Source organism: Pimephales promelas, chromosome 10 (genome assembly GCF_988280905.1).
Source record: "Pimephales promelas chromosome 10, fPimPro1.hap1.1, whole genome shotgun sequence".
Taxonomy (NCBI): Eukaryota; Metazoa; Chordata; class Actinopteri; order Cypriniformes; family Leuciscidae; genus Pimephales; species Pimephales promelas.
Window position 1 is genome coordinate 14,624,581 of NC_142778.1, and position 14,376 is coordinate 14,638,956.

Genomic DNA, 14,376 nt, shown 5'->3' on the forward strand with positions numbered 1-14,376 from the left:
GTCCTCATCCCAAGAATAAGGGTGGCCTGTAATGAGCATGTTGCAAGACACAGATATCAATAGTACCTGGTTAATCCTGGAGGGTCTGGTCTGTTCATCCTCCAGGTCGAACTTCCTCCAACGAATTTTTTGAGCCTGTGATCTCTTTCCTCTCCGCGGCATCCTTTAAAATATGAAGAGATAAAAAGAAAAAATATTCTTGTCAAATATATCTAACTCACTTATTTGTGTGAATAGTAAAAGTAAAAAGTGTAGTGAAGAGTAAAATCTCTATTTTTAAAAGTTAAAGTAATTTAAGTTAAAGTAATTTAATTTAAGTGATTTATACATTAATAAAATCGACTTAAATTGCTAGTCAAACTAATTTTAACAGGACATTCTCCCTTTGATAGGCACATACTTTGAAAGTTGTCCTGGTGTCACAGGTGTTAAGCCGGAAAAGATATAACCTGTAGTACTCTCAGGAAGAAAAACAAACAGTTAAAATGAAAGAGACACTAAATGTAAACCGGTAAAATGTTTTTGTTTTTTTTGTTTTTTTGGTGGTGGTGGTGGGAGGGGGTGGTGGGGGTGGGGTTGGGGGTAAGAAATGAAATGAACTGCTCTCTGTGGAAAACGCCAAAACACAAGGAACCTGCAAAGAAACAAAACATAACCAGACATATTAGGGCACAGGGACTACAATTATGGTGATGTAATGAAAATGTCATAGTACAGATTAAGAAACCATATTAATACTAACCAATGAGAAAAGTGGAGCAGAAAATGCAGGTTGTGCTCTGATCAGTCAGTCTGAAAAACGAAAATGACAACAATGAACAATTAGTAAAGTCAAGTCAACTATGCATAACTTCTTTGCATGTTCTATATTCATTATTTTACTCTGTAGAATATCATTTAGGAAATGTATCTCAATAATGTTTTTTTTCTTTGAAATTCTATCATATTTGCAAGAACCAGAGTTAAATAAAATATGTGGCCTAAAAAAATGGATGGGTAATTCATTATTTATTGCATGAACAAAACGATGATACAGACTTCTATGATACAGATCTTTTTTTTTTAAACTATAACGATTTTCTATCAAGAAGTCAAATCTGAAACATTTTGTATGTGGCCATGTCCCTAAATCAAACCTTTACCTCAAAATGCAGTAAGGAATGAACAGTATTCTGAAACAGAGAAACAAGAGTCACCACACTTATAACTTGAACTTTCATTGCTGAACATTTTTAACTCACTCAAGTCAAAACAAAATTATGTTTTTAGTCATATCTACATTTTTGGTAAATTTTCTAGAAAAATCTACACATTGTCAAATAAATAATCTTATATAAATATCCGACCTTTTACCATCTCGTCATTTGACTTTGATTAATTGCGCGAGGGAGAGAGAGCATATGGCAGCGCTTTGAGGCATCTTTTACTGTCTATGGTTTGAAGAAGGTAAGAGCGCGCGCGGCCGAGTCTCTCTCACTGCGCGCCCCCTGTCAAATGCGCAGCAGTCATGTACATCAATCACCGATCAAATAAGGCTTTTATAAGACAAATAAAATAACTTAAATACAGGAAAAACAATGAAACAAAGCGGCCTACAGTGTAAAATGAATTTCTTACATTATATTTGGACTTTGTGGTTTATGATTTGATCATGTCAGTGAGTACGCACTGAAATCAGTTCTATTCTTCACCGGAGACTAATCTAACCTCCTTTGATTGGACGTTGCTTTTTAAACTCAGCAGAAAAACATGTGATTGGCTGTACTGCTCAACGCATGATTTGAGTGACATGAACTACATTAAATACATTCTGGTACCAGAATGCGACACATCATCCGTTAATATTTACCAAGAATCACTGCAAATAGTGACGCAACTTGAACCCAAGCTAACAGATAGTCAGCGGGGATTTGTGTAACATCAACCACGTGACCGCAAGGCGCGAAAGCACGGTTGCCTCAGTTCCCTCACAAGTATTAAATTATCTGTAAAACACTCATGGATCTCCCGTTATATTAAATAAAGCCAACTACAGAGCAAAATGGAATTCTTACATTTGCACTTTGTTGTTTATGAATAGAGAATTTTATCATGTCACCGGATTCTTCACCGTGACTAATGTTAACCGCCTTTGATTAGGCCGTACTAATTTAGATGCAGAAACTTTGACGCTGCCTTTGACATGGAGCGACCAGCATCACTCGACAATTTTCATTGAAATACCTATGCATGAATGTAAAATACAACGGAGAGTATACCATACGTATATAACATCACCAAATAAGCTATAGTTAGTGAGGATGCTGTGTCGTTAGCTTATAATAAGCGCCAAAATGAACTCATCACACAGTGATTAAGCTAATATAAGCTACACAAACAGCAAAACTCAAAGAGAGTAACGTTAATATCCATCAGACACACAAATTTCATGTTAGAATCATAGAAGTGCAACTAGCTGTAAGTTACACATAACTTTTCATGCATTTTCCTCTTTACAGAGAAAATGGCAGCTTCAAATGTAAAAACAATATTAACTTCAATAAAACTAATAATATGAACTATTTTTAATTCAAATAAAGAGCTGAATTTGACAATACAAGGCTTTATAAAACAGCATAAGAAATCAACCACTCCACTTACCTGAAGAGAATAAAGTGGGCCGTTCATCAGTTCTGCTCCTGTGAAGAGTCGATCTCGCAGCCAATCAGCAGCGAGCTTTGATTGTACAACCAATAAAATCACACCTTGTAGAGATGAATCTATCATGAACGATTCGTTCAGCGTGAACAAATCTTTAATATGAATCGGGAATACCGAGTTCGAATGTGTCAGAAACAGCTCGCTCACTAATTTAGTGTAACGTTATTGCATCTGGGTGCATGCACATCTGCAATGAGTGAACGAAATGAAGTGAAGTAACTTAGCTGTGTCTGAAACAGTGCTGTCTGTATTTTCGACCACATAATGTTTATTTTAGGTTTCAGACATTTAAATACACATAAGTACCAGCCAAAAAAATTATATATATATATATATATATATATATATATATATATATATATATATAGAGAGAGAGAGAGAGAGAGAGAGAGAGAGAGAGAGAGAGAGTTTGTAAAATTCACACACTGATGTCTATGGAGGTGGCAATAATAATCATTTCTATTTTAATAAGACAGCACGTTTTATTCATATACAAATTGTGTCAGTAGCTTTTCATTTTACCCTCCAGTTCACCGGCCACATATTTCGTGAGAAGTGGAGGAATTAATTGGCGTGTTGTAAACTAACATATTTGACAATTGGGATATAAGTGTTTCATGTTATAGCTAATACATTTTGAATAGAAAAAGGAGAGTTACATGAAAGCAGATCATCATTCATTCTGTGTTGTGGAAGCGCTGTGTCACGTGACAAGCAATGACAAGTCACCATGGAAACATTAAAGTGACCGTTTCTAAATAATGGTCGCCTGGAAAAACTTAAAATATTTTAAACTCACTTGTGAAAGGATTGAATACAAAAAAAACAACCTTATAAACTTGTAAAAATACTTTTTTATCAATGTATCATCTCTTTCTTGCAGTTTAGCCAGTAAACAACAATTCCACAAATTATTAAAACACCTTGCTTTTAGTAAAACACAAGAAATTGAGTTAATTCTTAAATTATATATTTTAATAATAAAAATAAAATACCTTTATAATTGACTTATTCATGTAATTTCACTTAATTTATAAATGCATCTATATAATATTGTCTCAATATTTAAATGTTGTATTCAAGAAATCATTATGTGGTTGCTATGAAGCTCTTACTGTATATCAGCATCCTGGCCTATAAGGTTAGGGCCAAATCACAGCAATGGCGCACGAGTCTGATATTGCTCATTTGACATTTAGTTTGTCGTTTTGTTGCTAGGGCAGTTGCTAGGATATTCTTGGTGGTTGCTAGGTGGTTGTTAGGGTATTCTGGGTGGTTGCTAGGGTGTTCTGGGTGGTTGCTAAGGTGTTCTGGGTGGTTGCTATGGTGTTGCTAGGCGGTTGCTAAGGTGTTCTGGGTGGTTGCTAGGTGGTTGCTAGGGTGTTGCTAGGCGGTTGCTAGTGTGTTCTGAGGTGGTTGCTAGGGTGTTGCTAGGCGGTTGCTAGGGTGTTCTGGTTGGTTGCTATGGTGTTGTTAGGTTGTTGCTAGGGTATTCTGGGTAGTTGCTATGGTATTACTAGCTGGTTGGTAGTGTTCACATATGGTTATTATAGAGTTTTTATATTGTTCATGGCATGATTTAGCACTTAGCTAATCAATATTAGCATGTAGCTATTCACAGCTAGCATGTTTAGCATTTTGAAAGTTCTATGTGCTAGCATGAGTCAAAAGACCCAACCCCCATCTCTATACGGTGTTTTGATGCAGAGATGTAGGTCTTACAAAATGGTTGCTAGGGTACTCTGTTTGGTTGCTAGGGAGTGGCTTGGCAGCTGCCAATCATGAAGCTCCAAAGTCAATGTGAATGGATAAACCAACCCCCATCTCTATACGATGTTTTGATGCAGAGATATAGGTCTTTCAAAATGGTTGCTAGGGTACTCTGTTTGGTTGCTAGGGAGTGGCTTGGCAGCTGCCAATCATGAAGCTCAAAAGTCAATGTGAATGTTTAAACCAACCCCCATCTCTATACGATGTTTTGGTGCAGAGATATAGGTCTTACAAAATGGTTGCTAGGGTACTGTTTTTGGTTGCTAGGGAGTGGCTTGGCAGCTAACGAGACCACCCTTGTGTTTCTATGACACTTCTATCCGGAGATATCCCTTTGATCTCTTTCAATGGAAGTCTATGGGAGTTGTTGCTAAGGTGCTCTATATGGTTGCTAGGGCGTGGCTTGATAGCATCACAATGATCCTGAGAGACTGATTGGTCGTCTGAGTAAAATGAGCCCGCCCCCTTGTCTCTATGACACTGTGATCCAGAGCTATGTTCAATACAAAATCCCTATGCAATTTACCATAGTAGGAAAAACACATGCATTTGATGGGACGTCCTTCACCATAGTAAGTCAATGGGGAAAAATTTTGGGCAGCTCCTGCCCCCCAGGGGTGCAACTTTTACCCCATTGTGAGGTATATTCTTACAGAGCCTGCAAGCCTCTTCAAATGTGGAAAATCACACATTTTTCCGAAATCGTTGTTCGGAGCTATGAGTCGTCAAAGTTTGTCTCAATGTTAAGTCTATGGGATTTTTTGGAAATTTGTTCGCCCCTGGGGCGAGCACCGTACCCCTGATCTCTTATAAAATTCATTTGACACTTCTCCTCAATAGGCCGCACGATTTGATGCCTCATTCATGGGTCTGTGACAAAAAATGTGGACGTAGGAGTGCTCCAAACTTTTTCCTGGAATAGTAAAATGCTATACTAGAAAATTTCAATGGGAAAAATATTTGGGGAGCTCCTGCCCCCCAGGGGTGCAACCTTTACCCCATTGTGAGGTATTTTCTTAAAGAGCCTGTCAGCCTCTTCAAATGTGGTAAATTGCAAGTTTCTGCGAAATCCTCGCTCAGAGCTATGACTCGTCAAATTTTTTCGCCATGTTAAGTCTATGGGATTTTTTTTGGCCGTTTTTCGCCCCTGGGGCGAACATCGTACCCCCGATCTCTTAGAAAAGTCATAGCACACCTCACCTAAATGAGCCGGTCGATTTGACACCTCACCCATGGGTCTGTGACAAAATCTGCGGGAGGAGTAGCGAACCAAAAAGTGGCCAGAATAATAAGAAGAAGAATAATAAATAACATGGGGGTCAATGGGGGAAAATTTGGGCAGCTCCTGCCCCCCAGGGGTGCAACTTTTACCCCATTGTGAGGTATGTTCTTACAGAGCCTGTCAGCCTCTTCAAATGTGGTAAATCGCAGGCTTCTGTGAAATCCTCGCTCGGAGCTATGAGTCGTCAAAGTTTGTCGCAATGTTAAGTCTATGGGATTTTTGGGAAATTTGTTCCCCCATCGTACCCCCGATCGCTTAGAAAAGTCATAGCACACCATTCCCGAATATTCCGCACGTTTTGAGACCTCATTCATGGGTGTGTGACAAAAACTGTGGGAGGAGTAGCGTGCCAAACTTTTGGGCCGACTCAAAAAACACAATAGTAATAGTGTTGCCTTGCTTTCAGCAAGCACCACTAACTAGAATGTACATTTCCAGAGGAAAATGTGAAGTGGTGCTTGCAGTGGCAAAACTCACCACCCGGTTGCTAGGGTGTTCTGGGTGGTTGCTAGTTGGTTGTCAGGGTATTCTAGGTAGTTGCTATGCGGTTGCTATGCAGTTGCTAGGGTATTATGGGTGGTTGCCAAGGTGTTCTGGGTGGTTGCTAAGGTGTTGCTAGGTGGTTGCTAGGGTGTTCTGGGTGGTTGCTAGGGTGTTGCTAGGCGGTTGCTAGGGTGTTCTGGGTGGTTGCTAGGTGGTTGCTAGGGTGTTGCTAAGGTGTTCTGGAAGGTTGCTAGGCGGTTGCTAGGGTGTTGCTCGGTGGTTGCTAAGGTGTTGCTAGGTGGTTGCTAGGGTGTTCTGGGTGGTTGCTAGGGTGTTGCTAGGTGGTTGCTAGGGTGTTCTGGGTGGTTGCTAGGGTGTTGCTAGGTGGTTGCTAGGGTGTTGCTAAGGTGTTCTGGATGGTTGCTAGGCGGTTGCTAGGGTGTTATGGGTGGTTGCTAAGGTGTTGCTAGGTGGTTGCTATGGTGTTTGGGGTGGTTGCTAGGGTGTTGCTAGGTGGTTGCTAGGGTGTTGCTAAGGTGTTCTGGATAGTTTCTATGTGGTTGCTAGGGTGTTGCTATGCGGTTGCTAGGGTGTTCTGGGTGGTTGCTATGGTGTTGTTAGGTTGTTGCTAGGGTATTCTGGGTAGTTGCTATGGTATTACTAGGTGGTTGGTAGTGTTCACATATGGTTATTATAGAGTTTTTATATTGTTCATGGCATGATTTAGCACTAAGCTAATCAATATTAGCATGTAGCTATTCACAGCTAGCATGCTTAACATGTAGCAAGTCCTGTTTGCTAGCATGAGTAAAAAGAGGCAACCCCCATCTCTATACGATGTTTTGATGCAGAGATATAGGTCTTTCAAAATGGTTGCTAGGGTACTCTGTTTGGTTGCTAGGGAGTGGCTTGGCAGCTGCCAATCATGAAGCTCAAAAGTCAATGTGAATGTTTAAACCAACCCCCATCTCTATACGATGTTTTGGTGCAGAGATATAGGTCTTACAAAATGGTTGCTAGGGTACTGTTTTTGGTTGCTAGGGAGTGGCTTGGCAGCTGCCAATCATGAAACTCCAAAGGCTGCTTGTCAGTATGAATGATATAAACCAACCCCCATCTCTATACGATGTTCTGATGTAGAGATGTAGTTCTTGTAAAATGGTTGCTAGGGTACTCTGTTTGGTTGCTAGGGAGTGGCTTGGCAGCTGCCAATCATGAATCTCCAAAGGCTGCTTGTCAGTTTGATTGATATAATACAACTACCATGCCTCTGTGACATTCAGAATGGAAGATATCCCTCTTTGAAATTTGGTTGCTAAGGTCCTCGATAAAGGTTGCTAGGGCGTGGCCAGTAAGTGTTGAGGTGATTCAGGATTGGCTGTTTGCTGGCCCAAATCAAACGAGCCCACCCTTATGTTTCTATGACACTTATATCCTGAGATATCCCTTTGATCTAATTCAATGGAAGTCTATGGGAGTTGTTGCTAAGGTGCTCTAAATGGTTGCTAGGGCGTGGCTTAATAGCTTCACAATGATCCTGAGAGACTGATTGGTCGTCTGAGTAAAATGAGCCCGCCCCCTTGTCTCTATGACACTGTGATCCAGAGCTATGTTCAATACAAAATCCCTATGCAATTTACCATAGTAGGAAAAACACATGCATTTGATGGGACGTCCTTCACCATAGTAAGTCAATGGGGAAAAATTTTGGGCAGCTCCTGCCCCCCAGGGGTGCAACTTTTACCCCATTGTGAGGTATATTCTTACAGAGCCTGCTAGCCTCTTCAAATATGGCAAATCACACGTTTGTCCAAAATCCTTGTTCGGAGCTATGAGTCGTCAAAGTTTGTCGCAATGTTAAGTCTATGGGATTTTTTGGAAATTTGTTCGCCCCTGGGGCGAGCACCGTACCCCTGATCTCTTATAAAATTCATTTGACACTTCTCCTCAATAGGCCGCACGATTTGATGCCTCATTCATGGGTCTGTGACAAAAAATGTGGACGTAGGAGTGCTCCAAACTTTTTCCTGGAATAGTAAAATGCTATACTAGAAAATTTCAATGGGAAAAATATTTGGGGAGCTCCTGCCCCCCAGGGGTGCAACCTTTACCCCATTGTGAGGTATTTTCTTAAAGAGCCTGTCAGCCTCTTCAAATGTGGTAAATTGCAAGTTTCTGCGAAATCCTCGCTCAGAGCTATGACTCGTCAAATTTTTTCGCCATGTTAAGTCTATGGGATTTTTTTTGGCCGTTTTTCGCCCCTGGGGCGAACATCGTAACCCCGATCTCTTAGAAAAGTCATAGCACACCTCTCCTAAATGAGCCGGTCGATTTGACACCTCACCCATGGGTCTGTGACAAAATCTGCGGGAGGAGTAGCGAACCAAAAAGTGGCCAGAATAATAAGAAGAAGAAGAAGAAGAAGAACTAGAAAAATTGCATTTCCTGCGGAATATGCGTGTGAATGCTTCAAAAGCTTAACTTAAATGCTTAAAAAAAATATTGCAGTTCAAACAACAGCAAAACAGAGCAAAAAAGAAAAAAAAGCTTAATTCAAATGCATTTAATAAGCTGAAATGCAAAACAAGATCCAAAAAATTGTAGAAAACTACAAGTTTACTTAGAGAGGTAAAGAGAGGTAGAGATGTAGACACAGAGGTAAAGAAATATAGGGGTAGAGAAAGAGACAGAGGTAGAGAAGTAAAGGAGTACAAAAAAGAAAGGTAGAGAAAGACAGGGGGTAGATAGGTAGATAGATAGATAGATAGATAGATAGATAGATAGATAGATAGATAGATAGATAGATAGATAGATAGATAGATAGATAGATAGATAGATAGATAGTTAGATAGATAGATAGATAGGTAGATAGGTAGGTAGGTAGGTAGGTAGATAGATAGATAGATAGATAGATAGATAGATAGATAGATAGATAGATAGATAGATAGATAGATAGATAGATAGATAGACAGACTGTAGATAGATAGATGGATTTAAAAGAAAGAAAGAAAGGATTAGTGAGAAAGAAAGAAAGGATTAGTGAGAGAGAAAGAAAGAAAGGATTAGTTAGAAAGAAAGAAAGAAATATGGATTAGAAAGAAAGAAAGAATTAGTTAGAAAAAAAGATGGATTTGAAAGAAAGAAAGAAAGAAAGAAAGAAAGAAAGAATTAGTGAGAAAGAAAGGATTAGTTAGTTAGAAAGAAAGATGGATTTGATAGATAGATAGATAGATAGATAGATTATTAGAAAGAAAGAAAGAAAGAAAGAAAGAAAGAAAGAAAGAAAGAAAGAAAGAAAGAAAGAAAGAAAGAAAGAAAGAAAGAAAGAAAGATTAGGTAGAAAGGAAGAAAGAAAGATGGATTAGGTAGAAAGAAAGATAGATAGATAGATAGATAGATAGATAGATAGATAGATAGATAGATAGATAGATAGATAGATAGATAGATAGATAGATAGATAGATAGATAGATAGATAGATAGATTATTCAAAATAAAGAAATAGAAAGAAAGAAAGAAAAAAAGAAAGAAAGATAAAAAGAAAGAAAGATTAGTTAGAAAGAAATATGGATTTGAAAGAAAGAAAGGATTAGTAAGAAAGAAATATGAATTTGAAAGAAAGAAAGAAAGAAAGATAGATTGATTATTAGAAATAAAGAAAAAAGAAAGAAAGAAAGAAAAATAGATGATAGATAGATGAAAGAAAGAAAGAAAGCAATGATTAGTAAGAAAGAAATATGAATTTGAAAGAAAGAAAGAAAGAATTAGTTAGAAAGAAAGATGGATTTGAAAGGATGAAAAAAGAAAGAAATGATTAGTTAGAAATAAAGAAAGGATTAGTTAGAAAGAAAGAAGGAAAGATATATTGGTTAGAAAGAAAGACAGATAGTTAGAAAGAAAGAAAGATTATTTAGAAAGAAAGAAAGATAGATCAGTTAGAAAGATAGATAGTATAGCTAGAAAGAAAAGATTATTTAGAAAGAAAGATATTATAGTTAGAAAGAAAGATAGATTATCTAGAATGAAAGAAAGATAGATTAGTTAGAAATATAGATGGATTAGATAGATAGATAGATAGATAGATAGATAGATAGATAGATAGATAGATAGATAGATAGATAGATAGATAGATAGATAGATAGATAGATAGATACATAGTCTATACATAGATAGATAGATCATTTGGACACAGAAAGTCAAATAGTTAAGACAGGCAGATGGATAGAAGAGGATAAAAGGAAGAGTAGAAAGGAGAAGATATTGTGAAAGGAGGGTAGAATAGGAGGACAGGAGGAGTAGAGGATTGGAGGAGGAGAAGAGGAGGGAAGAGAGAGGGAGAACAGGAGAAGTAGAGGCATAAATGCAACAAAAACTTGTAGTATCCTTCAGAAAAGAGCTGAGTGACTGTCCACCAATCAGAACACAGGACCAATTATGTGTGTCTCCCTTTGATCTTTGCTAATCAGCATCACCTGTGCAATCAGCTTTCCTATTTAGACAGAGGCCAAAATTGCTGATACTTGCCCTCGAACAAACCTCAATAGAGACAAAACTATAAGTTGTATCGGCGAAATGACCTGACCGTGAGCGAGACAAGGCCTTTGTGAACGATGTGATGTATTTTTTTTGTGGATAGAGTTAAAAAAAGGGACCACTTTGGCAAGTTAAAAAACTGGTTTGTATTGCTCTGATCACAAAAGTTTGACCTGAATTTATAATTGCTGTCAATGGAGGAATGTCTGTCACTCTTGTCCTTTGGAAGGACACAGTGAAAAAACTATAAGTCCCAGGGATTTACTAAACACATGAGAGGAACCACAACAAAAATACCTACGTTTCAAGTATAATTTTATGCCCAAAGAGTGAAAATTGTGGCCAGGCCAGCGATTTAAAAATTATTTTTTAGCATTAGGTTTCAAGCTGGCTCACTCTAGCACGTGCTCTAGCTCTGAACAGTCTCTCTCATTCACTCCCATTATAATTTCAGAAACGGCTTGAAAAACATCATGAGACTAAAGTAGAGATTGTGAAAAAAGTATAATAGATATCAAAAAGTTGAATACAACTTTAATAGCTGACAAATTTCTCAACATTTTAAAGTTTAAATGACAGAAATAGCTGAAAGTATGCAGAAGTTGTAGGCTTTGAAAGCAGAAGGAGCATAAAACAGAATTTGAAGAATTCTCCATTGACTTCCATGTTAAAAAATATGCACAAAAAGTTTAATAATTTAAAAATTATAAAGGTTATAAAAAAGAAAAGTAATAGCACACATGTCCTTGAAAAGCTGCACATTTTGATACTTGAATGGTTTTTGTAGCACAAAGTAGAGAGGAGAAGAAAGCGACCGAAAAACGTACGGAAGAATACGGAATAATAATAAGAAAGATTTGGATTTCAAGAGTGTGAATGCTTGAAGCATTCACACTAACTAGAATGTACATTTCCAGAGGAAAATGTGAAGTGGTGCTTGCAGTGGCAAAACTCACCACCCGGTTGCTAGGGTGTTCTGGGTGGTTGCTAGTTGGTTGTCAGGGTATTCTAGGTAGTTGCTATGCGGTTGCTATGCAGTTGCTAGGGTATTATGAGTGGTTGCCAAGGTGTTCTGGTTGGTTGCTAAGGTGTTGCTAGGTGGTTGCTAGGGTGTTTTGGGTGGTTGCTAGGGTGTTGCTAGGCGGTTGCTAGGGTGTTCTGGGTGGTTGCTAGGGTGTTGCTAGGCAGTTGCTAGGGTGTTCTGAGTGGTTGCTAGGGTGTTGCTAGGTGGTTGCTAGGGTGTTATGGGTGGTTGCTAGGGTGTTATGGGTGGTTGCTATGGTGTTGATGGGCGGTTGCTAGGGTATTCTGGGTGGTTGCTAGGGTGTTCTTGGTGGTTGCTAGGGTGTTCTGGGTGGTTGCTATGGTGTTGTTAGGCGGTTGCTAGGGTATTCTGGGTGGTTGCTAGGGTGTTGCTAGCGTGTTCTGGGTGGTTGCTAGGTTGTTGCTAGGAGGTTGGTAGTTGTCACAGATGGTTACTATGAAGTTTGTAGCATTTTCTTGGCATGATTTAGCACTTAGCTAATCAATATTAGCATGTAGCTATTCTCTGCTAGCATGTGTAGCATGTAGCAAGTCATGTTTGCTAGCATGAGTAAAAAGAGCCAACCCCCATCTCTATACGATGTTTTGATGCAGAGATGTAGGTCTTACAAAATGGTTGCTAGGGTACTCTGTTTGGTTGCTAGGGAGTGGCTTGGCAGCTGCCAATCATGAAGCTCCAAAGTCAATGTGTATGTATGAACCAACCCCTATCTCTATACGATGTTTTGATGCAGAGATAAAGTCTTGCAAAATGGTTGCTAGGGTACTCTGTTTGGTTGCTAGGGAGTGGCTTGGTAGCTGCCAATCATGAAACTCCAAAGGCTGCTTGTCAGTATGAATGATATAAACCAACTCCCATGCCTCTATGACATTCAGAATGGAAGATATCCCTCTTTGGATTTTGGTTGCTAAGGTGCTCTACAATGGTTGCTAGGGCATGGCCAGAAATTGTTGAGGTGATTCATGATTGGCTGTTTGCTGGCCCAAGTCAAACGAGCCCACCCTCATGTTTCTATGACACTTCTATCCTGAGATATCCCTTTGATCTCTTTTAATGGAAGTCTATGGGAGTTGTTGCTAAGGTGCTCTAAATGGTTGCTAGGGCGTGGCTTAATAGCTTCACAATGATGCTGAGAGACTGATTGGTCGTCTGAGTAAAATGAGCCCGCCCCCTTGTCTCTATGACACTGTGATCCAGAGCTATGTTCAATACAAAATCCCTATGCAATTTACCATAGTAGGAAAAACACTAAAAGTCTATGGGACTTTTTTACCCAATGATTTGCCCCTGGGGCGAACACCGTACCCCCGATCGCTACGAAAAGTCACAGCACACCTCTCCTCAATAATCCGCACAATTTGACGCCTCAATCAGGGGTCTGTGATGTCGGCGTGTATTTTTTAACAGATGATTACTATTTAGTCTCTAAAATGAGTTTTTATAGAGTTTTTATAGAGTTATTTAGTATGGCACGAGGCCTGCGGCCTCGTGCTTATCGCCCACGGTTGCTAGGGTGCTGTAACAGGTTGCTATGGTGTGACTATGAAGATTTTAGGCCATTATTTACTGGATGCTTGATTAAATAAATCCTCCTAGGGAGAGAGAGACGTCTGCCTGACAGCACGGCTGTCAGGCCCTTTTGTGTCTGTGAGAAAGTGACAGTTGGGATTTGAATTTTTGAAAATTTTTCAATGTAAGTCAATGGGCCTTTTTTTGGCCGCTTTTTCGTTCGCTGCGCGAACATCGTACATCCGATCTCTTAGAAAAGTCATAGCACACCTCTCCTAAACGAGCCGGTCGATTTGACACCACTCTCATGGGTCTGTGACGAAAGCTGCGGGAGGAGTAGCGTGCCGAAAAAGTGTCCGGAATAATAAGAATAAGAAAAAGAACTAGAATGTACATTTCCAGAGGAAAATGTGAAGTGGTGCTTGCAGTGGCAAAAAGCTCGCTCGGTTGCTAGAGTGTGGCAAATTTTTGCATACGAGACACCAAACACGTCTGTACGATGTTTTTGTGATGATAAATTGTTTATTCAGCTGAGACATGTCTTATTCATGTGTTTGTAGGGTTACTGGGGTACCCTATATGGTTGCTATGGTGTGATTATACAGTGTATGAGATTATATTTAAACACTAGTTGACATTCTAAATCAAAAAAAGGCAAAATCCATGTTTCTTCTATTTTCTGAAGCTGAGAAATGACTTGAATATGTTGATTTATGGTTGCTAGGCTGCCCTAAGTGGTTGCTAGGGCGTAAATATGAAGTTATTATGTCTCTACTTGTTGGCTGCATGATAGGCCGAGTAAAATGAGCCCAACCCCATGTCTCTATGACCTTCTGTTCAAAAGATATGATATCACCAATTTTGTGCAAATGTTAAGTCTATGGGACTTTTTCTGTCCGATTTATCGCCCGCCAGACGAACATCGTACAACCGATTGCTTAGAAAAGTCATAGCACACCTCTCCTTAACGAGCTGGTCGATTTGACACCTCATTCATGTGTCTGTGACAAAAAATGCGGGAGGAGTAGCGTGCCAAAGTTTTGTCTTGGAGAATAG